This window comes from Leguminivora glycinivorella, chromosome 6, assembly GCF_023078275.1.
Source record: "Leguminivora glycinivorella isolate SPB_JAAS2020 chromosome 6, LegGlyc_1.1, whole genome shotgun sequence".
Taxonomy (NCBI): Eukaryota; Metazoa; Arthropoda; class Insecta; order Lepidoptera; family Tortricidae; genus Leguminivora; species Leguminivora glycinivorella.
The window spans coordinates 5,544,253-5,571,024 of NC_062976.1; the positions used below are offsets into that span (position 1 = coordinate 5,544,253).

The window sequence follows — 26,772 nt, forward strand, 5'->3', positions numbered from 1 at the left end:
AAAGATGATTTACCACCTGTGGAACTACTGGAAGCAGTGATAAACGCATTTTTTGCGTTGTAGTTTCCTCGCATAGTGAGGGGAAAAGCTTTGTGTTACACTCGGGTGCAAATGTATTTTACTTCTCGTGTGTTAAAAAACTCGCAAGTTCAGGATTCTATTCTCGAACCACTCGCTTCGCTCGTGGTTCAACTATAGAATCCTTCCACTTGCTCGTTTTTCAATTACACACTCGGCGTTAAAATACAACTTTGCCCCCTTGTATAACAAATAACTATTATTAGTTAACATAAAGTCCAAAAAACCGTAAAAAGTATTCTTTAGAAAAAAACATAGGTACACCAGAAAAAAAACTGGTTTTTTTCACGGTTTTTTCATGTTTTTTTTTCAAGCCAGAAAAAAACCGTTTTTTTGCAACCTTAGTTATCGCACATGAATTTGGCAATATAATGTCAATTTTATAATCGTCAAATTTTTGAGTTGACATCTTATTGCGAAATGCATGTGGGATGACACATTATTGCGTATCAGCATCCTATGTATAATATATGCCTTTATTGGGACAAGTTACGTCTTGATTCCTTAAAGTCAAAATAAAGGAAAATTTATTTACCGAAAAGTGATTAGTCCCTTTCACGTAACAATTCCTGGTCCTGGGTTAGAATCCCAGTAAGTATTGGATGTCATGTCTTTGAGTTTCCTTAAAAAGTATATGTTTAATGATCTCTGGAACCTTATTATTGCTACTTTAATTTATTGTAAGACGTATGTATCTTGCTGGAATTGCTTATCCTTTTTAGGGTTCCGTAGTTAACTAGGAACCCTTATAGTTTCGCCATGTCTGTCTGTCCGTCCGTCCGTCCGTCCGTCCGTCCGTCCGTCCGTCCGTCCGTCCGTCCGTCCGCGGATAATCTCAGTAACCGTTAGCACTAGAAAGCTGAAATTTGGTACCAATATGTATATCAATTACGCCAACAAAGTGCAAAAATAAAAAGTGGAAAAAAATGTTTCATTAGGGCACCCCCCCTACATGTAAAGTGGGGGCTGATATTTTTTTTCATTCCAACCCCAACGTGTGATATATCGTTGGATAGGTATTAAAAAATGAATAAGGGTTTACTAAGATCGTTTTTTGATAATATTAATATTTTTGGAAATAATCGCTCCTAAAGGAAAAAAAGTGCGTCCCCCCCCCCTCTAACTTTTGAACCATATGTTTAAAAAATATGAAAAAAATCACAAAAGTAGAACTTTATAAATACTTTCTAGGAAAATTGTTTTGAACTTGATAGGTTCAGTAATTTTTGAGAAAAATACGGAAAACTACGGAACCCTACACTGAGCGTGGCCCGACACGCTCTTGGCCGGTTTTTTTAAGACTGTTTCCTTTATTTTAAGAAAATGTCTATGGTCCTATATATAGAAGTTTAGCTACGCATAGTCCGTCATAATTGCTTATTTACTCGTATTTTTCATGTCCACTCCGGCGCATGCTGCGCTGCACGTATGCTCCTTTAGCACGAGACGGTCGCATGATCGTCGATCGCTCAGACCTTAATACCTGCCGGCCTAGCTAACTATCGTTGGCGCTAGACGCCGATCCAAACGCAGTCTGGCTTTGTCGTGCCAATACGGAAGAGCGATAGAGATAGCTCATCGTAAATTACTGGAAATTTTCAAGAGAAAATTGTCATGCAAGTTACGATTATCATTGACAGCATTCTCTTTAAGATAGGATGTATCGCGCAATGTTCTCAACAGTTGACGATCGCTTCATTTGATATTGGGTTTTCGGTTATCTTATCTTATCTTAAATCTGCGGGGGCCCTTACGGATACACTTCGACCCATCGGGATCTTTTGTGCAATTACCCCCCACGATCCTAAGATCCTTCAGCTATTCAGGAGCTTCTCGACCATCTCCACGTATCGGATGATGAGGCTCATGGGGTAGCTCTCTGAAGTCCTTTGGCACCAGGTAACCTGCTCCAAAGTTCTTCAGTCTTTGTCTGGCGAGGGCGTGACATTCACACATTGGATGTCTGACGGTCTCATCCTCTTCACCATACATACGACAATCAGTGTTGTCAGCGTGTCCCTTGGCCAAGATTCCTTTGACCCCGTAATGGGTTTTGGGCACATTTTGGGTTACACACTGGCGTTTAACTCATAAAATGCCATAGAAATTGACCCAAAAGCTTGGCAATAAATGTGCGAAGAACAATACCGAGAATTTTCCTTGAGAACATTCTCAAATTGTCTTTGAGACTTCTCTTCAGTGCATTGCTGAATTATTTTCGGTGAAGGAAAACATCGTGAGGAAACCTGGACTAGTTAATTCCAATAAGGTCTAGTTTACCTTTCGGGGTGAAGGTCAGATGGCAGTCGCTTTCGTAAAACAAATGTCTACGCCAAATCTTGGGATTAGTTGTCAAAGCAGACTCCAGGCTCCCATGAGCCGTGGCAAATGCCAGTATAACGCAAGAAGGATGATGACGATGTTCGCACGACTTAGTATTGTATACTTATCTTTGATTTTCGGCAACAAAACAAACCTTCATGTAAACGACATGTATGTTGACATCCCATCGTTCGCCACGATCTAATCTTGTCTTATCGCCCGCATCGCAACAGAAATAAACAAGCGTCACACCCGCATTCGTAACCATAGTTTTTATTGTCGTTTACGACTTACGAGTATTGCGTCAAACGTAAACAGGACAAAACTAACGTCTTTTTTTACATACGTACAGTATGTGTGAGCTTATCTTACCGACTTAAATGTTTTTAAAGATTCAGTAACGTCTCGATGGCAGTATAACATGGATAGCTTTAGGATAAGATAACTTTTTGAATGATTTGCCTGATATTGCTTCAAACAGGGACGAGTAGAAAAAGAGGAGGGAGGCTTTTGCCCAGCAGTGGGACACATTGGGCTCTAAATAATAATAATATAATAATAATATATTTTTTTAACTTGGGTTTACACACACATACATACTTACATACATACATAACTTTTTTAAGGGGAGGCTGGAAGGCAAGTCGCTGCTGGCAAAAATAAGCGATGATGGTGGTCTCTGGCTGGCACTTCGGCTCGTACCAATGAGTTTTTCGGAACTTCTGTGCAAAATGTCATTTGATATTTGCCAGTCGCTTTTCGGTAAAGGAACATCGTGAGGAAACCGGACTAATCCCAATAAGGTCTAATGTTACCCATCGGGTAGATGACAATCGCTTTCGTAAAACTATTACCCCTTATTCATAAACGTTAACTAAAGTTATCACGCCGATAAAGTTCGTTTGTCCCTTTCTATCACACCAATATATACGTCGAAAAGGGACAAACAAACTTTATAGGCTTGATAACTTTAGTCAACGTTTATGAAGGGTGTTAGTTTCTACGCCAAATCTCTCTCATGATCCGTGGCAAATGACCTTTGATATTACCGAATCTTTGATAATAATAATCAATGATCCTTTCATTTTACCAATACCTGTGGCTATTTTAGGCTCCGGGTTATTAATAAACAATACGTGACTACACTGAGCATCAAACTCTTCCTAGATAGAAGTTCTAATAGAAATATCGAAGAAAAACTCGTGCTTTGGAAATTTCATTAGGTGACCGAACTTGCCCCAACTTACGGGGACCTATGAATGGTTCGGGAGTTCACAAACTGGGACACTCCAGTATTTTTATGCCAAGGGATTTATTTTTGGTACAGAATTGCTATTATGTAGTTTGTGTAACTGTGTTCTCAGTATGACTACGTCTTTATGACGTCCGTTCACGGTACTGCTCGACGTAAGAGACGTCATTTCTTGACGTCGGGGGGTCCCAGCAGATGACGTCAATTTGTCACAGCCTCAAGACGTCAGTTTACAGACCTAAGAGAGACGTCATATACCGACTTCATGGGGACGTCACTGGGACGTACATTAGGGCAGCCACTGACGTTGGAGTGACGTCATATACTAAGTTCATGAGGACGTTACACGGACGTACATATTAAGGCAGCCATGACGTTGGAGTGACGTCATATACTGACTTCATAGGGACGTTACTGACGTTGGAGAGACGTCATATACTAAGTTCATGAGGACGTTACACGGACGTACATATTAAGGCAGCCAAGACGTTGGAGTGACGTCATATACTGACTTCATAGGGACGTTACTAGGCCGTACATATTAGGGCAGCCACTGACGTTGGAGAGACGTCATATACTAAGTTCATGAGGACGTTACACGGACGTACATATTAAGGCAGCCAAGACGTTGGAGTGACGTCATATACTGACTTCATAGGGACGTTCCTAGGCCGTACATATTAGGGCAGCCACTGACGTTGGAGAGACGTCATATACTAAGTTCATGAGGACGTTACACGGACGTACATATTAAGGCAGCCAAGACGTTGGAGTGACGTCATATACTGACTTCATAGGGACGTTACTAGGCCGTACATATTAGGGCAGCCACTGACGTTGGAGAGACGTCATATACTAAGTTCATGAGGACGTTACACGGACGTACATATTAGGGCAGCCACTGACGTCGGAGTGACGTCATATACTGAATTCATAGGGACGTTACTGGGCCGAAAATATTAGGGCGGCCGCTTTTTAACCTTTTGAACACCAGACGACGAAGAAATATGCCGTTGCCCTGATGTCACGCTATCGCATTTTTTGTTGAGCGCAATTGAACTTTGCGGAATCCCCGTAGGTGTCTATTACATTAACAAAGCTGACGTCCTTAGCCGTCGTTGGCGTCCACAGCACGATTTTCCGACGTATGTCATAACCGTCTTTGGCGGTCAAAAGGTTAAGTAAGTTATGTTAAGAGCAAAAATGTGATTTGTTTTGGATACTAAATAAAACCAATGACTTTTTAAATTTGTTTTTATTACACTGTAAAAACCGAATTTACTCATACAAAGTACACAACATATGTTTAAACATAAACTAATTACTAACTACGAAAAAATCTGCCTAAATTACTGACTTTTGTGTGTATTAAGAACCTAGCTCTTGTCGGTAGCTTTTAAAAGTACATTGGGCCTGGATGTCTGTAGGATGTCTATTAATTATATTTGTCCTCTTAAGAGAACATTTAAGTACTTACTCGTAATCATATTTTTAATTTTTATTCAGTGTTAACAGACATGTATTAACCTCGAAAGTCCTGCGCTTTTGTAACACCTGTACTGTAGTCATATTTACCGGTTGTACTATACCAAGTACGAACCACGAATTAGTGCATCAGACCGAGACAAATAGATGTCGTTATTACAGATTTATTTAATGTGAAGTCTTGTTGTCTTTGGGTGAATCAACTTTTTCTTGCTTTTTGCAAGAATTGACCATACTTATTATTAGCTCTACTTTTGTGAGTTTTAACCTGGCCATCGTGAATAAAGATCCTTATTTTTATTTTACATTAAGGGAATAATAAAAAAAAAACATTTACAATTAAATGTATATGTGACTCAGTGGAAGAGACACTTTTTTCATACAAAAGTGAGGGACAGCAATGTCCACTGGGTCACTGCTATATAATATATAGCAGTATAAACTAATTACACTAAATACAAATTAAATTTTCTGACCACATGTAGTCGAAGTATGCGTAATTTTGCTGGCAAAGAAAAGTTGATTCACCCCTTTATATTTTTAGTAGACCGGCCAGCGAAAGAAATCTTCTAAGAATCGATTTTCGCTCATGTTGTTTCGGATATGGTGAATATGATATCGATGTATTCAGTGTAATGCCCTGAACACAAATATATAAGATGACAAGCGCGAAAGTGGTGGGAGTAGTTGCTGTGACGTCATAAATTCGGCAGTAACTGTGGATTGTACAATTTTTAAACGTATTCTAATAATTTGTTAGACCAAGTATTGAAAATGTTACAGTATGTCATATATTTGTGATCTACTCAAAGACCTTTCATTGGGGGCCCCACATGTTATGTTTAAAAGAAAAAAGTTTGTACTGTCGACTTTAGTCACAGCAACTACCCCAACCACTTTCGCGCTTGTCATCTCATATATTTGTGTTCAGGGCATTATACTGAATACCTCGATACTATATTCATCCATATCCGAGACGACATGAGCGAAAATCAATTTTTAGTGAGCGTCAGGACCCCTGGACCACTACAGATATTTGATGTTTAGTACATACTAAAATTTAGTACCTATTTGATACTATTTGGTACCTGAGTACATATATTTGGTACCTCCAGTGATATCGAAAAATCGAGCGAATAAAGTGGCCAGACATTCTGACGTCAGGATGTCTGGACCATTTTTGGTTTTACATAGTTCTAGACAACACTACTAATTGATATCTTAGTCAATATTTACTACCTATTTGGTACCTGTCAATATATTTTTTTCAAATTTTTTGGCGTACCAGAAAAAAGTTATGATGGAATTTAAAGTTGAAAACTAGTGTAATTACACTAATTACTTTTATATTTCGTTCGACTATATTAATGCCACTAGTCAGTAGAGATGATGTGCGAGTGCCTAAAAATAAATTCCTATTTAAGTTGACGCGCAGGAGGGCAGGCGGATTTGCCTCTATTCTTTTGACTGGCGCTACATACTTCAACGGCACGGCCGGGCTCACAACTTTAAATTCCGTCATAACTTTTTTCTGATACGCCAAAAAAATTTGAAAAAAATATACTGACAGGTACCAAATAGGTAGTAAATATTGACTAAGATATCAATTAGTAGTGTTGTCTAGAACTATGTAAACCAAAAATGGTCCAGACATCCTGACGTCAGAATGTCTAAATAGTATCAAATAGGTCCAAGGTACCAAATAGTATCAAATAGGTACTAAATTTTAGTATGTACTAAACATCAAATATCTGTAGTGGTCCAGGGGTCCTAACGCTCACGATTTTTAGAAGACTTTTCTTTCGCTGACTGGTCTCCTAAAAATATAAAGACAACAAGACTTCACATCAAAAAATCTGTAATAACGACATCTATTTGTCTCGGTCTGATGCACTATTCGTGGTTCGTACTTGGTATAGTACAACCGGCAGATATGACTTCAGTACAGGTGTTGCAAAAGCACAGGACTTTCGAGGTTAATACATGTCTGTTAAAACTGAATAAAGATAAAAATATGATTACGAGTAAGTACTTAAATGTTCTCCTAAGAGGACAAATATAATTAATAGACATCATCTAATTTAAAAAGAAGCTTAGGAAATATATTGGAACGGAACGCATTTTGTCAGTTTGATTTGATTGAAGTAACGAAGTCAAGTCATTCAAGTGACGCTGTTTACCCTCCTTTTTCGTTTGGCGCCTGTTGTGTCGTACGCGTCCTCCGTGATTGTGCTCTATGTGATTAATAATAACACCTATTCGTTTCATCGAAAACATGTACTCACATCATGTACATTATGTGGTATTTGATATTGAGTGGCCCAATGTTTTAACTCTGTTTTGAAATCATCTTCTTTTATAGACTTAACAGAATCTGAATCAGATAGTAAATGCTCATTATCACTAGTAATGATATGATTATCGTGAGAAATGTCATGTTCTATCAATAAACCGGAATTATTTCTAGATAGTCCGAGTTCTTAACCAGATGTACAGTCCGGTCTGGCAGAAAGCATGAAACTTGGCATGTATATAGCTTATAGGTTTATAAGAAAATATGGAAGTAGAAACACGCTGAGGTGTCAATGTTTCCCCTCTTTCCCCCAACTTTTGTATCCCTGATTTCAGTTTTTTAATATTTCCATGAAAACCGTGAAAGCTATCATCACGATGTCTAGGAGAAGTATATTCTTCATAAAATTCTCTACAATATTGTCTATGGAAGTATAAAGCTAGAACTTATAATTTTCAAACTATGCTCATTTTCCCCTAACGATATTTCTCTTTGGTGACCTGAACGATAAGTAAGACTAGCGACTTTGCTCTTTTACCTGTGGCGATGTTGCTTCACAAAATTGTTCTTTGGGTCAAACTGATCCGGTTTTGCTCAATAGTTAAGAAATCGCACGTCACTACCCCCACAAAGACAAGGGGAAAGGGCCGGTTTCCTCGGTGAAAACTATGCATTACATCTTTTTGCTCTTAGCGACTAGGGCAAATCGTATATCATTTTCGTGTAATATAGGGACGAGTTAATCATTTCTGAAAAAATCGTTGCACCTTTTCATACAAAAATAACGATTTTATAGCAAAATAATGAATTTCGATGTATTTCAATAAGTATGGAAGTTATGGCATTTACAGTTACAATGCGGTAATTATCAACAAATAAAACATAGGACAGATTAGCCAATAACCCAGTTCTGATGATGGAATCGTGGAGAGGTCGAGGGAACTCCTCAAATATTAAAGGCATAAGATATAGTGATTTTTGTGTTTCTATAAGAACAGCATGCATTTACGTTGAGAACATTGACAAATCGTTATTTTTGTATGATAAGGTGCAACGATTTTTTCAGAAATGATTAACTCGTCCTTATATTACACGAAAATGATATACGATTTGCCCTAGTCACTAAGAGCAAAAAGATGTAATGCATAGTTTTCACCGAGGATTACGGCCCTTTCCCCTGTCTTTGTGGGGGGTAGTGACGTGCGATTTCATGACTATTGAGCAAAATCGGATCAGTTTGACCCAAGGAACAATTTTGTGAAGCAACATCGCCACAGGTAAAAGAGCAAAGTCGCTAGTCTTGCTTATCGTTCAGGGCACCAAAGAGAAATATCGTTAGGGGAAAATGAGCATAGTTTGAAAATTATAAGTTCTAGCTTTATACTTCCAAAGACAATATTGTGGAGAATTTTATGAAGAATATACTTCTCCTAGACATCGTGATGATAGCTTTCACGGTTTTCATGGAAATATTAAAAAACTGAAATCAGGGATACAAAAGTTGGGGGAAAGAGGGGAAACATTGACACCTCGGCGTGTTTCTACTTCCATATTTTCTTATAAACCTATAAGCTATATACATGCCAAGTTTCATGCTTTCTGCCAGCAGGGACTGTACTCTCATACTTATTAGCCGTTAAGAACTCGGACTAAGAACCTTGGAATACAATTTCAGATTGAGAATTATTATATGAAGTACATGGCAAATTAACTAAGGAAGAGGATGCACTTACAGTTGTAGTACTCTTTTTTAAATTTGAAATTACATTTAACTGTGCTTCTTTGGCTCTTCTCAATAATTGACGTTGGCCAACTATGGCTTTTCTCGAATATTTTATTTTCTCTGCCATGTTTATTGTTGTTTATTAATCTTCTTCAATCTTTCGGGGGCATGTTTTAGCCAAATTTTAATGGAATCTTCTACGTCTTTAGCTGTAGACCCAGATGTAGTGGTGACAACTCCTTCTATAAAGATAAAGATATAATACATTTGTTAATGTTATAACATTACTACTGAATGGCAACCTAATAATTCAAATCAAGGATCCGGCAGACCCCGCCGACAGTGGCGAGGCGAGTTTGACTCCTTTCTAAAAGTACGGCCAGAGACTGCTCAAGATAGGGAACAATGGAAAAAGTGGGACGGGTCCTTTGCCCAGCAGTGGGACACTATAGGCTCGCAATAAAAAAAAATATAACTATTTATGCAAACTAATAAGTTTTTACTTCATCTCCAGATTCTCCAGCATACAGATTGCTTTTTTTACAACTAACCATATTGTACGAGGTAATTAGGTAGGTCATATTGAACAACTTTTTCTATGGGACGTGGACCAACCCCAAAATCCAAAAAAAATTTACCACAAGTTATGAAACAGCCAACTTACCCACGATACAATCTCGCAGGCGCAGTTGGCAGAAAGGCTTTTTGTTCGATCTCTTTCCATAAAAGTTGTACTGTTGAGCCAGCTGGTCAGTGAAACAAAATTTCATTAGCCGAGACACTGCTCGCAATATCCCTGCCTCCAATAGTTCTCATGTATGAATCCTGTAACAAACAAAATAATGTATAATTGAAAAATAGCAAATAAAAATTATTGTTGGTCAGACTAATTTAGTACATACATACATATAATCACGCCTGTTTCCCAGAGGGGTAGGCAGATATCACGGATTTCCATTTACTACGATCCTGACAAACCACTAATTGAGTGAAGATTATAGCAATATGTGAAATACATTTTTTAGCCGAGTTTAGACGTGCAAGTTATAAGAGATGCAGATATTTGCCAGTTTTGCCACCCACTCTTACCTATAGTTGCATCTCAAAACTTGCAGCAATAACTTGCTGGTCTAAACTCAGCTTTACAAATGTTGTATTACTACTAAATAAATAAATAAATTGCACCCTCTTTTTCAAGATGTTCCTTCCTTCTTCCTATGAATGTAATAAGCTGTCTGAATGAGATAGCTTTGAAGCTACAAGGCCGCCTATTGGTGCAAATATTCTCCATTTATCTTTTTTCTGTAAATCTTATTATATGGTGTTCAATAAAGAGTTATTGTAGGTATTGTAACTTACCAAATTGTCATAATTTTCTTTTTTCTCTATTAATAATTCAGTTGTAGTTAATTCATCGGCATTTTGAATTGGGAATTTGAATTCCGGTTTTAGGCTACCTTTCGATGTGCCTGCATGTTTTAACAGACTTATTATTTGATCATTTTGAGTTTTGATACATGTCAACATTACAGCACTTTTGTTTGGTATCCTAAAAAATAAATATAAAATAAAAACAGTGTAAGTGCAAAGTGGTCAAATATATCGGAACAAGACTTGAGAGCGTGTACATTGGCCGCTGCGATATAGATACATGTTATGCCGACTGTACACACTCGCCGAGACAATAGTAGGGGAAATTAGCTAAAATTACGGCATAATTAATGGAAGGTTTTTTTTTAATTGAAATATGTACGTTATAGACCGAAATTATTTTTCATCAACCCTCCCCACTCCTCCCTCCTCTGCGTCACCCCTCTACCCTTCCTTAAAGTGCCGAAAATGCGGTTTTTCTCGATTTCTGACAAAACTGTTGAAGATACAGAAAAAGCGCGTAGGAACGAAGTAATCCTTAATAAATTTACTACAAATCATTCATTAACACTTTGGTTCTAGCATTTATAGTTTACGCGTGATCCGTCACGAAAGTTGGTCCTTTGCTGCAATTTTCTTTAGTAAATGTTAAGTTTTCGCCCAAAATGCATACGAAATCGTCGAAATTTGTTTGATATAACTAAAATATTGTAACTCATGACTAAAATAAAATTAAGGGGAAAAAATCACTACCATGGGTGGAATTTCCAATATTTCTTGGAATTCCAGTAACTATTTAAGACGTAATATTTTCACGGTAGTAGTCGCTAGGAGTACCATTGATCTATATAGTATATCTATGACTGGGGATGAGCTTTTGGTAGCTGTTGGTAGAGCCCTGGAGTATCAATCCAGTAGCCGTGAGTTCAAGTCCCACCCATGGTAGTGATTTTTCCCCCTGAAATTCATTTTCAGTTTATAATATTTTAGTAATATTAAACAGATTTCGTAAGCAATTTGGAAGAAAACTTAACATTCACTGAAGAAAATTGCAGCAAAGGACCAACTTTCGTGATGGATCACGCGAAACCTATAAGTGCTAGAACCAAAGTGTCAATAAACGATTTGTAGTAAATTTATCAAGGATTACTTTCTTCCTACACGCTTTTTCTGTATCTACAACGGTTTTGTCAGAAATCGTGAAAAACCGCATTTTCGGCTATTTAAGGGGGTGAAGAGGGGTGACGCGGATGGGGAGGGTTGATGAAAAATAACTTCGGCCTGTAATGTACATATCCCAATCAAAAAAAAATCTTCCATTAATTATGCCAACATTTTCATACATAACTTTCCAGAAGCAACGGACTACAACGCGAGATGGGCACGCCATTTCAGTCATCAATTCTAATATTATAAATGCGAAAGGAACTCAGTCTATCTGTTAGCATTTGACGGCCTCCTAGCCTACGCCTAGTTGGTAGTGCAACTGCTTACATAGCAGGAGATTCTGGGGTCGAACCCCGGTAAGGGCATATATTTGTGCGTTTATCACAGATATTTGTTCTTGAGTAATAGATGTTTCTATGTATACAGTATACCATTGGACAAAGCCTTAAATCCACATAGGGTTATTTCTCAGAAGTGCTCTAACGCCATTATTTTTTAATTCATAAAAAGATTTTTCCAATAACTGACACAACAACAATAATCATACTGTATTAGTAGTTATTTGTTATACAAGGGGGCAAAGTTGTATTTTAATGCCGAGTGTGGAATTGGAAAACGAGCAAGTGAAAGGATTCTATAGTTGAACCACGAGCGAAGCGAGTGGTTCGAGAATTGAACTTGCGAGTTTTTTAAAACACGAGTCAACCTATAAAGGTTCCTAGTTGACTACGGAACCCTAAAAAGTACTACATCATAGTCATCCTGTCACTGCAATGTCACAGTTTCGTTTTCTTTCAACCCCTTATTTGCCAAGAGTGGCACTGCAGCTTTAGTAGTTTCATGTGTTCTGCCTACCCCTTTATGGGATACAGGCGTGATTGTATGTATGTATGTATGTATGTATCATAGTCATATATAGTATATTACCTACCTGTTAATCCCTGAACTCTCGATGGCGTTGCTGCTGGCTCGTCGCTGCCGATATTCGACGGTTGTTCATATCGGCACCGGGGACTAACTTGGCGTGCAAAGGAAGTTAACCGTCCGTCGCCGTCTTCTGCCAAATCTGACAACATACAAATATAATAAGTTTTTGGCAAAAAAATATATTTTTGGTACAAGCTCTTATCGCTGCATGACTGCACTTTTCTTACGACAGACAACTAATACTCATCGAGACAATTCTAAGAAAAACCATTTTATGACGCTATGATCCTTGGAATTTACATACAGGTCGACCTAATATAAAAGCTTGTTACTATAAAAATAAAAGCGGAAATTTTTTAGTACCTACCTATTAATAAATAAAGATGAATCCAACAAAAAGTCATCCTTGCTGTTTACAGCAGCCTAGCAGGGAACACAGTAATGAACACCACACACACACATACATGATGATGAAAGTTAAAGCGCCGCATGGGTTAAAATATATAAACATGGATATCTTACCTTGCAGTCTGTTGTCACTGTTTGTCAAGATGGGAAGCTCATCTGCTACAGTCAGTAATGAGAGGGTTCCTGTTGGCAAAAAACATTTAATTTAATATGAATTATATTTACACCCCCAGGTTAGCAATTTATTTAAACTCTAAAGTTGGCCTTAGTATGTAATACATTATAATTTATAATTAGTATAATTACAGGGTTTGACAAAAATGACTATTCACTTGTAAGCCGTTAATCAGGTATTTTGCGTGCCTGAAGAATCTATTTTATTATAGGTCAAAGGTTACCTTGCCCAATTACCTTTTTAAATGTTATGCATTTTTATGAAGCCCTACCCAAATCTAAACTTTACCAGGTAAGAGTATAATATGTGTTTATCTATTATTTATTAATTATAATTTACTTACTTTCTGCTATTGAAGCGGTTTCTTGGGCAATGTTTGGCTGAGCTTGACGACTATCTGCACAAAACATAACATATAATTTTTGAAATTAGGTACTTCGGAATTACATCATTAATATCAACTAAATTACTACATATTCATAACAGCACGGGAAGCATGGTCGCGCGATAGACGATAAAATAGCAGGCCGTCCCTATCACACTATTTGTAAGTGCGATAGGGACGGCCTGATATTTTATCGTCTATCGCGCGACCATGCTTCCCGTGCAGGTGTTTTGAATATAAAACCCACCTCCATAATCTCCTTCATTGTCAGCAGCTTGAAGTGGTTGTTTATTTCTTTTTCACTGTTCATCTTCGTCACTGCTGCTAGAAACATATCTTTTTTGCATTTTACGTTTAAGACTTGGTTCTGTTTCGGCTTCAGTCTGTAAGTCTGATGTATCCTCAACCAGTTTCAGTATTTTTTTTGCTTTCTCTAGGTCATCTTTAGGTACATGCAAATAAAAAAATACACACAATATGCAAAAATAATAAATTAACACAAAATAATGCATCCCCTAGTAAACAAGGTTATTAAGTAAACATATAGGATGGACTTGCATTAGTAGGAATAATCTGAAATTGTACGGTCAACCAATTTAATTAGTAGGTCACTTTGAATCTTTGCAGGATTCTTTAAAATGGAAACAGCTTTTACAACTTTTATGGAAGAAGCTTTTACACAGAAGGGGTCTACAGAAGAAAATCAATAATGATTAAAAAACAAATAATCGAAAAGGAAAATCTTTTATGTAGAATAATAAAACTTAAATAAATAAATATTATACGTTAGAATAGCTAGCTCAGTCTATTACTAAAAACAAACACAAATACCTAATTTTAGAGCATATGGGTGAGTCAGTGATTCTGGTACTAGAAGACCGGGTAAAGGGTAAATTTATTAATTAAAAAATGATAATTTATGTTGGGCTCCTTTTAAAAATACTAAAACGAGGCACGCCTTGGCCGAGGCAGACCTTGACCTTGGTGACATGTAACAGAATTTAGGGGAGGTGGAAGCTGCAGCTACAGGAATGGAAGCTCTTCCATCCCAGTCGCCACAGCCTCCTGTCCACCGGTTCAGGCTCGGGAAGCATCAGCTCCGCGCTACCTTTGAACGTAACCTCCAAATCGAAGAACCCTGAAATAGGTTTTAAAAGAAACAATGACCCTGAGGCTTTTACCAACCCTTGGCGAGGGTTAAAATCATGGGCGTACAAATGTGAAACATACCCAACGCAGAAAAGAAGCCGGCTTGTAGTTCCGTGCATTCATGTCAATGGAAGGGGTCCTCAAGTCATTTTATGAAAATAATGTCTGAAAATAATGGACACAAGAATTAGCACTGAACGTATTACAACAAATTTTATTCGAAGATGGGAGAAAATACTTACGATTATACGAAATAGGTACTCGCGATTTCAAATTAGCATGGCTCGATCACTGGCCCTTAAAGAATTTCTCTCTATTCAATATGGCAGCCTCGTGGACCTTCGCCAATGACAAGTGTATTACATAGATATAAAAAAACACCGATGTGTGCATGGATTAGGCCTTCAAGTTGCACTGGAGGATAGCTGGAGCAGCAGTACAAAGCATGATGGCGGCCGGGACCACGAACTGCCGAGTGATGTCCGTAGAATTTGATATTCGCATCTCCTTGGCGTAAACCACTGGTTGTTCACTAATGATACGGTTCCGCCGTCTTTTTCAGTAAATTTTATCACCGAGTACATGTTTTCGCTTTTCCATGAAACGAATAGGTGTTATTATTAATCACATAGAGCACAATCACGGAGGACGCGTACGACACAACAGGCGCCAAACGAAAAAGGAGGGAAAAACAGTGTCACTTGAAGTGACATTTCGTTACTTCCAGGGAGAGTAGAGATAAGGAGGAAAGTCTGTCGAAGTAGAACAGTCGCAAAAATGACCGGCTGAGGCATTGTAATTGCAGTTATAAATCTCTCCGCTTGGAGCGCATGTCTCGCTCAATGATCAGCGATGTGAGATGACATTAGACGTTCTTTTCTATAGGCTGATTTCGTCAGACTGAGCAAGTCAAGGTAATAGTGCGCTGGCTTCGTACGCAGATGTTCTCGGGTTCGATTCTGACAGCGATCTTTTTAGGGTTCCGTAGTCAACTAGGAACCCTTATAGTTTCGCCATGTGTGTCTGTCTGTCGTCCGTCCGTCCGTCCGTCCGTCCGTCCGTCCGTCCGTCCGTCCGTCCGTCCGTCCGTCCGTCCGTCCGTCCGTCCGTCCGTCCGCGTATAATCTCAGTAACCGTTAGCACTAGAAAGCTGAAATTTGGTACCAATATGTATATCAATCACGCCAACAAAGTGCAAAAATAAAAAAATGGAAAAAAAAATGTTTTATTAGGGTAACCCCCCTACATGTAAAGAGGGGGCTGATATTTTTTTCATTCCAACCCCAACGTGTGATATATTGTTGGATAGGTATTTAAAAATGAATAAGGGTTTACTACGATCGTTTTTAAATAATATTAATATTTTCGGAAATAATCGCTCTTAAAGGAAAAAAAAGTGCGTCCCCCCCCCTCTAACTTTTGAACCATATGTTTAAAAAATATGAAAAAAATCACAAAAATAGAACTTTATAAAGACTTTCTAGGAAAATTGTTTTGAACTTGATAGGTTCAGTAGTTTTTGAGAAAAATACGGAAAACTACGGAACCCTACACTGAGCGTGGCCCGACACGGCCTCGGCCGGTTTTTACTTTTTGTTTTTTTTTATGCATTAATTTTCTTTTTTGTATTTTATTTGTGTTTATTTATTGTTTTATTCATAGAAATGTTAACTTGCTTAAGTTAACATTTCTATGAATAAAACAAGAAGAATCTTAAAGAGCTTCCTTTAAGATTCTTCGGTAATGTTGTAAGCCTTGCGAATGAAATTTCGAAAAGTTATAACAAAACAAAATATTTTTGGACATTAAAAAAATAAAATAATTCAAGAAAAAAAATAGTAGAAAAAAATAAAAAACCGGCCAAGAGCGTGTCGGGCCACGCTCAGTGTAGGGTTCCGTAGTTTTCCGTATTTTTCTCAAAAACTACTAAACCGATCAAGTGCAAAACCTTTTTCCTAGAAAGTCTTTATAAAGTTCTACTTTTGTGATTTTTTTCATATTTTTTAAACATATGGTTCAAAAGTTAGAGGGGGGGGGACGCACTTTTTTTCCTTTAAGAGCGATTATTTCCGAAAATATTAATATTATCAAAAAACGATCGTAGTAAACCCTTATTCATTTTTAAATACCTATCCAACAATATATCACACGTTGGGGTTGGCATGAAAAAATATCAGCCCCCACTTTACATGTAGGGGGGGGGGGGGGGGTACCCTAAGAAAACATTTTTTTCCATTTTTTATTTTTGCATTTTGTTGGCGTGATTGATATACATATTGGTACCAAATTTCAGATTTCTAGTACTAACGGTTACTGAGATTATCCGCGGACGGACGGACGGACGGACGGACAGACAGACAGACATGGCGAAACTATAAGGGTTCCTAGTTGACTACGGAACCCTAAAAAGGTCTCATCAGGATTTGAACCCGGGACCTCTTGTTCTGTAGGCGGGGTCACTACCGAGAAGGCAAAGAGATTGTCAAACTATCTTTTCTTTTATATGTGCACTTCTGATACTTAAGGCTGGGCGCACACGGAGGCGACAGTTGCACGGCGACATTTTTTGTCTCTGTCGTTACTACTTGCGTCCAAGACAGAGACAAAAAATGTCGCCGTGCAACTGTCGCCTCCGTGTGCGCCCAGCCTAAAGCTTTCGCTCCTTATATTTCTAATCTCCATAGTTACTTCAATCAAATCAAACTGACAAAATGCGTTTCGTTCCAATATATTTTCTAAGCTTCTTTTTAAAAAATGGCGTTTTTAAGTTTATTTTGATGTTATTGATTAAAAAACCTTTAATAATTTACCTTATAGATATTACTTCAAAGACCGGGACTCCAAACATTGCATGCATCATGATCGGGGGTTTTCCGTGATCATGATGCATGCAACTGCGTCGAAATATCGGGAGCTCGACAAAAATCAAAAAGGTAATCACGGTCTATATCCCGGTCAATATAAGTCTAAGAGCGTGCGCAGACAGAGAGCGGTCTGGAGTTCTGCGTTCCGCGTTCAGAGTTCTGCGTTCTTTAGAATGTACCGAGTCAGTAGCAGCAACGCACACAGCGGGCAGACTGCCCGCGGCGGTCGAAGCGGAACGCCGCGTTCTAGCGTTCTTTTCCCGCCGAGACAGAGAACGCCGGAACGCGGGATGTCCGAGGTTGCAAACACGGAAAAAATAATGAATTGGTTAGGAAAAAGAAGAATTTCTGAGGTCGAATCTACGGATTATATCCTTAATAAATAATTACAATGTCCTAAAAATACAGCCAGCCTTTATTTTTCTCAATTAATGAAACTATTCATACAATTCAAAAATATCGAATCGCTGTTCATCTGAAAGGAGAATTTAATAGGTGGAATTTTTGAGCAATAATTCTTCATAGAAAACGAACTTTTCAGTGACATGTTGCATGTACAAAGACACAAACGAAACTAGAACGCGAGAATTTGAACGCCGACTGTGTGCGTTGGAGCTCTTGAGCGGTCAACGGTCACCAGAACGCGGAACTCTGACAGAACGCAGACCGCTCTCTGTCTGCGCACGCTCTAATGAAAATAACCGTGAATCATTCAAAACTCTTATTACTTCAAAGTTACCTAAAAAGACTAAAATTTTTTTTTTACTTTATTAATGATTTACAACAAATGATTGACAAATTGATATCAAGAAACGAAACGCGTTATTTTTTTTAAGTCGCATCATGTCGCATCCATTGATAGAATAAGGTCGCATCAGTAGAAAAAGGCAAAAAAATTGAAAAATGTAGGCGCAAAGGGATAATAATTATCCCTTCGCGACAAGATTTGCTTGACCATCTATTTATCCGGAGTCCGAAAATCCGGATAATTCGCTGATTTTGCGATCCGTTTCTAAATCCGGATTTTAAAACCGAAATCCGGATTTTCGAATTTTTACTTTTACGTCGCAATTTCAACCGAAATAAAGGACACAAGTTATGTTTACTAGCAGAAACGTCTGCAATCGATGCCACTAAGCTTAGAATAAATTTAAAAGTGGAAAATGTGAGTTCAAGTCTCACCCAAGGCAGACATTTTCCACTTTTAAATTTATTCTAAGACAAGTGTTTATGTACGTGGAATCCAATGTATAAGCAACTGTAAATAAAAAAAAACATCCGTTTACACGTCATCAGATGTCTTGAGAATGCAGGCAAATTTAAGTTTAAATAGTATACGAAAAATGTCCATAAATACAGGGTGTAATGTGATTCCTGGTATCTATAATACTTATGTAAACCACTTTGTATACCATGGTTTGCAATAAATGCTTATATTATTAGTAGACGAACCAAACATCCTATTGTTAATGAATTATATTAAGTAGAATTACAATCATAACCACATAACAACACTGTCATCAAAGTTGGTTATATGTTAGAACTGATGCACTTCAATACATACTATAATTATGCTGTCAAAGTCGATTAGGCTAAGTTTGAACTGCGACCTCAACAAAACTTGTTCAATGTTAATGTAGAAATTTGACTAAATTGGCATGTTTATAAGATAAATGAATAATACTAAATGGCTTGCTGCCTTCATATTCGGAAACACTATTACTGTCGTAAAACATATTTTATAATATGCTTTTCATCACACTCTCTCGAAAACGGTGTTATTACATTATGATACTTAATGAACTATTTTACCGCCCTGGGGCGGTAAAGTGAATACCAGGGTGGGACCTTCCACGACCTGTCAAAAATTACAAGATGGCGGACGAATGTTCAAAATGTCAGCGTAGATATTTCAATACAATAGTTTAAAATTTGATTATTACTTCGCGAGTGTGATGAAAAACGTTGTGTATATCACGGGCGGCTGAAGGCTTCACTTTCCGCCCTCAATCTTAATACACAATGTACGATTATTCAATGCGTATTGTTAATTACGGCAATATAGATAGATTGTGCAAAAATGACGTCTCAATAGTAAAATAACGGCAAAATACGAGAAATTGTCACGTTGGAAACGACAGGCTAAATATATACACGATGTGTTAGTGTTACTCGTTTAAGTCCTGATTTAGTTTAAAACTGAGTGAAAGTCGTAATTCAATTCCTCACGTTGGAAACGACAGGCTAAATATACACGATGTGTTAGTGTTACTCGTTTAAGTCCTGATTTAGTTTAAAACTGAGTGAAAGTCGTAATTCAATTCCGCGCTCTTAACCACTTAAATCAATATTTTCCTGGTTCTGTTGTAATGCTGTGCCTAAGAACGTAGAATTGACTCTACACTTGACGCGCTAATATTTTTATGATTTCGTTGTTTACTGGATGTATATAATCCTGAATGTAAAAAAAAACTTTACCTCGTTAATAGAATGATTAACTGCCCACGTACGTAGCTTATATAATCAGTAAAAACCGGCCAAGAGCGTGTCGGGCCACGCTCAGTGTAGGGTTTCGTAGTTTTCCGTATTTTTCTCAAAAACTACTGAACCTATCAAGTTCAAAATAATTTTCCTAGAAAGTCTTTATAAAGTTCTACTTTTGTGATTTTTGTCATATTTTTTAAACATATGGTTCAAAAGTTAGAGGGGGGACGCACTTTTTTTTTCATTTAAGAGCGATTATTTCCGAAAATATTAATATTATCAAAAAACGATCTAAGTAAACCGTTATTCATTTTTAAATACCTATCCAACAATATATCACATGTTGGGGTTGGAATGAAAAAAAATATCAGCCCCACTTTACATGTAGGTTCCCTAATAAAACATTTTTTTCATTTTTTATTTACTGTTTACTTCTTAAACTCTTGAATTTTGCTTTATTTACGGTGGTAACTAAAAAACCCTAAAAATCCGGATTTAATCCGGAATCCGGATTTTTCCTACAAATAATCCGAAAATCCGGATTTCCCAACATATAAGCGGATTTGCAATCGCTATTCACTATGATATGAATTAGTCTGAGTAAAGGAAAAGTATAAGATAACTAACTATAGTTTTGTGAAAGGTCTGTCTCATTTCAAATTTAGACAGAGAGAATATAGTCATACTAGTTATACTAGTGCTAGTGACGACCGGTTTGGCCTAGTCGGTAGTGACCCTGCCTGCTACGCCGCGGTCCCGGGTTCGAATCCCGGTAAGGGCATTTATTTGTGTGATGAGCACAGATATTTGTTCCTGAGTCATGGATGTTTTCTATGTATTTAAGTATTTGTATTATTATATATATCGTTGTCTGAGTACCCATAACACAAGCTTTCTTGAGCTTACCGTGGGACTCAGTCAATCTGTGTAACAATCTCCTATAATATTTATTTATTTATTTATTTATTTATTTATGAAAAAAAGCTGCACTTTGAAATGGAAGCAAGCCGCTTTGCATGGTGGTAGTAGACATCAAAGTAAACGATTTTTTCCGAGGATATCGAAATTTCATCCTTTAGGAAGCCGAGCGTAGCGAGGTGTTTTATGAAAATGAAAAAAATATATTTTTTTATTGTATCGTCCGATTTTGACAAAACGTATCTCAAATTCGAACAATGCAAGCAGAGACAAGTTACCAAGTTTGACAAGTTAAAATCGAGAACGAAACGCAGCGATGACGGATTGTCTCAGAGCGTAAACGGAATGTCGCTGTCAGTGTCAAATCGATCAGTTGTCAATTTATCAGATAAACTTACTTCCGTGAGATAAACAACTCACTGCGTGTGAGTTTTCGGTTCTGGAAAAAGGTCTCTTATGAGGACATTATCGTCAGTGTGGAAGATTGTCTGGTGAAGAACAATGTAGGCAAGGAAGAGTTAGAGGCTATACGCCAGGATGTCTCGTCTTTGTTACGGAGAGCGAATTCCCCAAGAACAAATTTACCTAGGGATGAATTTGTCGCTTTAAAAAAATTGGATGAGGATCCGGACATAACTGTTCTTCGAGCTGACAAGGGTAATGCGGCCGTTGTACTTAATATTTCAGATTACAACGAGAAGATAAGGAATCTTTTGGCGGATACATCAACATACAAACATCTAAAGAGGGACCCAACTACGAAGATCCTGAAAACCACGACACGACACGACAAAGACTGCATTGAAATTGTCAAAAAGAGGTTGAGAGAGCAGAACATGTCTGAGAACTACGCCAAGTTGGTGGAACATTGCCTCACATCGGGCTACTTGCTATGGAACGGTGAATTCTCGTCGCCGACATCTTCATGGAGGATTTCAAGGAGAGAGCGCTCTCATTGGCTGCCGTCCAGCTGAAGATATATAAAAGATACGTAGATGACACTTTTACTATACTTCCTAAAAGTAATGTTTCAACTTTCTTAGACCATTTAAATTCTATCCATAGTAAAATACAATTTACTATGGAGTTGGAAAAAGAGTGTTCTCTTCCCTTCTTGGATGTTCTCATTTTGAGGAATCCTGATAATAGCTTAGGTCGCACTGTGTATAGAAAACCTACTCATACTGATAGGTAATTAAATGGCAAATCCCACCACCATCCCAGTCAACTAGCTACTGTAGGCAAATCTTTGTTTCAGAGAGCCCAAAGGATATGTGACGACCAGCATTTGGCAGCGGAGCTTCGACATGCCAGGCAGGCGCTGTTGGCGAACGAGCTCAAGATACCGCGTGTCAAGCAGAAGGCCCGCTTGAAGATCCCTACAGTCAAGCGCCGGCCTGCTATTCTGCCTTTTGTTAGAGGGGTCATGGATAGGATCAGCCACATCTTGAAACGGGCTTCTATTAAAACTTATTTCAAGCCTATGAAGAAGATGTCCCAATTCCTGAGGCCTGTGAAATGTCAAACTCCTCTATAAAATGCGGGAGTGTAAAGACTAGACTGTGAGTGCGGCCTGTCATATGTGGGACAGACGAAATGAAGTATTTCCACACGGGTGAAGGAATACATAGCGGATGTCAAGCACCATCGACAAAGGTCTGCAGTCTCTGAACATGTCATGGATAAAGTCAATCATGCTATAAAGTTTGACAAGCCTCTGGTTCTTGCTAAGGAGAAGCGATATATACCCAGAAATATCCTAACTTTAATAGAGAAGATGGCTTTACTTTACCACCGGCTTGGGATCCAGTAGTACATCTGATAATGGAACTAGCATGACGAAGGCTGTGAGGCATTTGTGTTGTATGGTGTTGGACATTTGCAGTTTGTTCTTTGTCAATTTTGTGTAGATTAATTGGTTAATTATTTTTTAACATAGTAATGGTAATTTTCTGAATATTGTATAACTAGCTTTATTAATAGTCTTTGAACCTGCCTTAGAAATCTATATTATTTATGGTCATGGTTCGTTAATATTTCTTGTATGTGGGTAGCTTTTGCACATTGTAATTTTTCTTCAGTCACCCGTTGACCACGAACGCTGTAAAGAGTTCGAAACGTCGGGATGTATTCTAAATTCATTATACGCGATTTAATACGTTTCCATAGTTTTATTTTATATTTTCGTATCACACTGAATAACTGCAAATAACGGTAGAAATAATGTACAATAATGTCGAGAAGTAAGTTTTTAATATTAAAGATAAATAAATTCATGATTATAAACTAAAAACCGAATCGAAATCGGATCAGTAGTTTTTAAGATACAAGTTGCCAAATTTGGCTTATTTTGTTTATATACATTTTTTAATTTTTTTCTTTTTTTTGTGAGATTTTTTCTTCTATTTTTTTTAAGTTACATCATCGATTTAAACTTCCGGTAGTTTAGATCGATGCGTTACATCAATAAATCTCTTTCAACTGACATACTTTTTGTCAAAATCAGATGATCCAATTAAAAAAAATATTTTGTTTTTTGTAACAGACCTCGCTACGCTCGGCTTTCTAAGGGATGAAATTTTTATATCCTTGGACTAATAATACTATGTTTGACTTCCACTAGTACTAGCACCCTAAAATAAAGGATGCCTATCCACTCAATTGCTGGTTTGCAACCGTTAATAGTGTCGATTTGCAACCCCAAATAGACGTCAGTGAAACGTCCATTTTTAACCGCCGCCCAAATCTCTCTTCTCTTTTCTCTCGGTTCTGTGACTAAAACGGTACATCCTGATAGTGACCCCAAAAAGACGACAGTAAAACGTCGTATTTGTGACCAAAAAGGTACGTCCTGGTAGTGACCCAAAATAGACGTTAGCGAAACGCCATGTTTCTAACCAAACAGGTACGTCCTGATAGTGACCCCAATTAGACGTTAGTGAAACGTCAACTTTGTGACTAAAATGGTACGTCCTGATAGTGACCGCAAATAGACGTCAGTAAAACGTCGTATTTATGACCAAAAAGGTACGTCCTGATAGTGACCCAAAGAGACGTCAGTAAAACGGCGTATTTGTGACCAAAAAGGTACGTCCTGAGAGTGATCCCAAAGATACGTCAGTGAAACGTCGTATTTGTGACCAAAAAGGTACGTCCTGATAGTGACCCCAATTACACGTCAGTAGAACGTCGTATTTGTGACCAAAAAGTCACGTCCTGATAGTGACCCCAAAGAGACGTCAGTAAAACGTCATATTTGTGACCAAAAAGGTACGTCCTGATAGTGACCCCAATTAGACGTCAGTAGAACGTCGTATTAGTGACCAAAAAGGTACATCCTGATAGTGACCCCAATGAGACGTCAGTAAAACGGCGTATTTGTGACCAAAAAGGTACGTCCTGATAGTGACCCCAATCACACGTCAGTAGAACGTCGTATTTGTGACCAAAAAGGCACGTCCTGATAGTGACCCCAAAGAGACGTCAGTAAAACGTCATATTTGTGACCAAAAAGGTACGTCCTGATAGTGACCCCAATTAGACGTCAGTAGAACGTCGTATTAGTGACCAAAAAGGTACATCCTGATAGTGACCCCAATGAGACGTCAGTAAAACGGCGTATTTGTGACCAAAAAGGTACGTCCTGATAGTGACCCCAATTAGACGTCAGTAGAACGTCGTATTTGTGACCAAAAAGGTACGTCCTGATAGTTACCCCAAATAGACGTCAGTAGAACGTCGTATTAGTGACCAAAAAGGTACGTCCTGATAGTGACCCTAATGAGACGTCAGTAAAACGTCATATTTGTGACCAAAAAGGTACGTCCTGATAGTGACCCCAATTAGACGTCAGTAGAACGTTGTATTTGTGACCAAAAAGGTACGTCCTGATAGTGACCCCAATTACACGTCAGTAGAACGTCGTATTTGTGACCAAAAAGGTACGTCCTGATAGTGACCCCAATAAGACGTCAGTAAAACGTCGTATTTGTGACCAAAAAGGTACGTCCTGATAGTGACCCCAATGAGACGTCAGTAAAACGTCGTATTTGTGACCAAAAAGGCACGTCCTGATAGTGACCCCAAAGAGACGTCAGTAAAACGTCATATTTGTGACCAAAAAGGTACGTCCTGATAGTGACCCCAATTAGACGTCAGTAGAACGTCGTATTAGTGACCAAAAAGGTACGTCCTGATAGTGACCCCAATGAGACGTCAGTAAAACGTCGTATTTGTGACCAAAAAGGTACGTACTGATAGTGACCCCAATTAGACGTCAGTAGAACGTCAACTTTGTGACTAAAATGGAACGTCCTAATAGTGACCTTAATAAGACGTCAGTAGAACGTCGTTTTTGTGACCAAAAAGGTACGTCCTGATAATGACCCCAAACAGACGTCAGTAAAACGTCGTATTTGTGACCAAAAAGGTACGTCCTAATAGTGACCGTAAATAGACGTCATTGAAACGTCAATTTTGTGACTAAAAGGTACGTCCTGATATTGACCCCAAATAGACGTCATTAAAACGTCCTCTCTCGACGAATAAATGACCGACCTTATTATGACCTATAAGTGACGTCGCCTGTGCGTCGCTGACGTCAGTTTGCTACCTGGGGAACGCGCTTACACTCCACCACACATAGATGGCGCCACGAAAAATGCCTTGTTGCCACCGATTATTTGTAGATTGTCATTAAGTGACAATTCCTAGCCGTAAATCTATGTCAAAAGTGACACTTAGAGCCTGTTCACACTAGAGATCGCGGCGTGCACGCAGCGAGCTCGCCGCGGGTCGCCGCGGCATCGCGGCGATTATTTTATCGCATAATATCGCCGCGAGCACGCGGCGAGCAAGCTGCGATATCGCCGCGATTGTTTATGAGGTAGACAATCTAATCTACCCACTTTATGCTACCATTCAAGTCAAAGAAAATTTGCATCCCGTTACGCGAAAATGGCATCAGAAATTGATAATTAATTGTTTATAGAAGAAATGCGCACTTATAACGAAATGTACTATTTTGGGTTACATTCAACACACTTGCGAAAGAGCACAAAATATTATGATCACTTTCTGTAGTCCCATGCGGGATCCTCCCAAAATTTACGGTTTGATTTTCGTTTTCGATTTAATCGCCTTCTGAGCAACACAGCTAAAAGTATCTCCTCGTCAGAGTCCATTTTGTGAATAATGAAAGCCCGTAAAGATAACAACAGCGAAATCGCGGCGAGCTTGCCGCGAGTACGCGGCGTTACAATCGTCTCAGTATGCCATCTATGTGCGGTGGAAAATATTTTTTATAAGGATCTTGTTAAAAAAGGTCTTGGCATTTGAAATATGGGCGATCGCACTTTACTCATGAAATATACATACATACAACATACATACAATCACGCCTGTATCCCATAAAGGGGTAGGCAGAACACATGAAATTACTAAAGCTTCAGTGCCATCACCATACCCTCATGAAATATACAATACTAAAAATTGCAAAGATTAAAAAACGTGCCTCATATTGCATGTTTTCGATGTTGATTTGGTTTGTAGTTAGTTTGTTTAGGTATTTAAAAAGAAAATACATTTTGAAGATATGTATTGAAATCCTGATGATAATTGATTTCTCTATTAAAAGCGCCTGATCGTAAAGTTTTATTGAAAATCTAACATTTTTGATAATAACCACAAAATTAAAATTTTGAAAAAACCCAATAGTGGACCGATTTTCATGAAACATGGCTAAGAACACTCCCGACTAACTCAGCTTTCAA

General features: G+C 38.2%; 2 long non-coding RNA genes and 1 pseudogene across 4 annotated transcripts; 1 reads left to right on the forward strand and 2 right to left on the reverse strand.

Moving 5' to 3' along the window:
- Positions 1–8,912: 8,912 nt before the first annotated feature.
- LOC125227559 lies at positions 8,913–12,723 on the reverse strand. 2 transcript variants are annotated; one of them, XR_007177195.1, is made up of 4 exons: positions 12,623–12,720; positions 10,513–10,702; positions 9,818–9,978; positions 8,913–9,395 (listed from the first exon to the last, which is right to left on the reverse strand). It is a non-coding gene; the product is annotated as an uncharacterized LOC125227559 (long non-coding RNA). The 2 variants fall into 2 exon arrangements; XR_007177196.1 differs by lacking the exon at positions 10,513–10,702 and having other exon boundaries at positions 12,623–12,723.
- A 2-nt stretch (positions 12,724–12,725) lies between these two features.
- LOC125227561 lies at positions 12,726–15,606 on the reverse strand. Of its 2 annotated transcripts, none has more exons than XR_007177197.1 (6): positions 14,978–15,606; positions 14,817–14,900; positions 13,834–14,028; positions 13,545–13,598; positions 13,141–13,209; positions 12,726–12,757 (listed from the first exon to the last, which is right to left on the reverse strand). It is a non-coding gene; the product is annotated as an uncharacterized LOC125227561 (long non-coding RNA). The 2 variants fall into 2 exon arrangements; XR_007177198.1 differs by having other exon boundaries at positions 12,731–12,757; positions 14,561–14,900.
- A 5,787-nt stretch (positions 15,607–21,393) lies between these two features.
- Positions 21,394–23,630, forward strand: LOC125226960 (annotated as a pseudogene).
- The last annotated feature ends 3,142 nt before the right edge of the window (positions 23,631–26,772 follow it).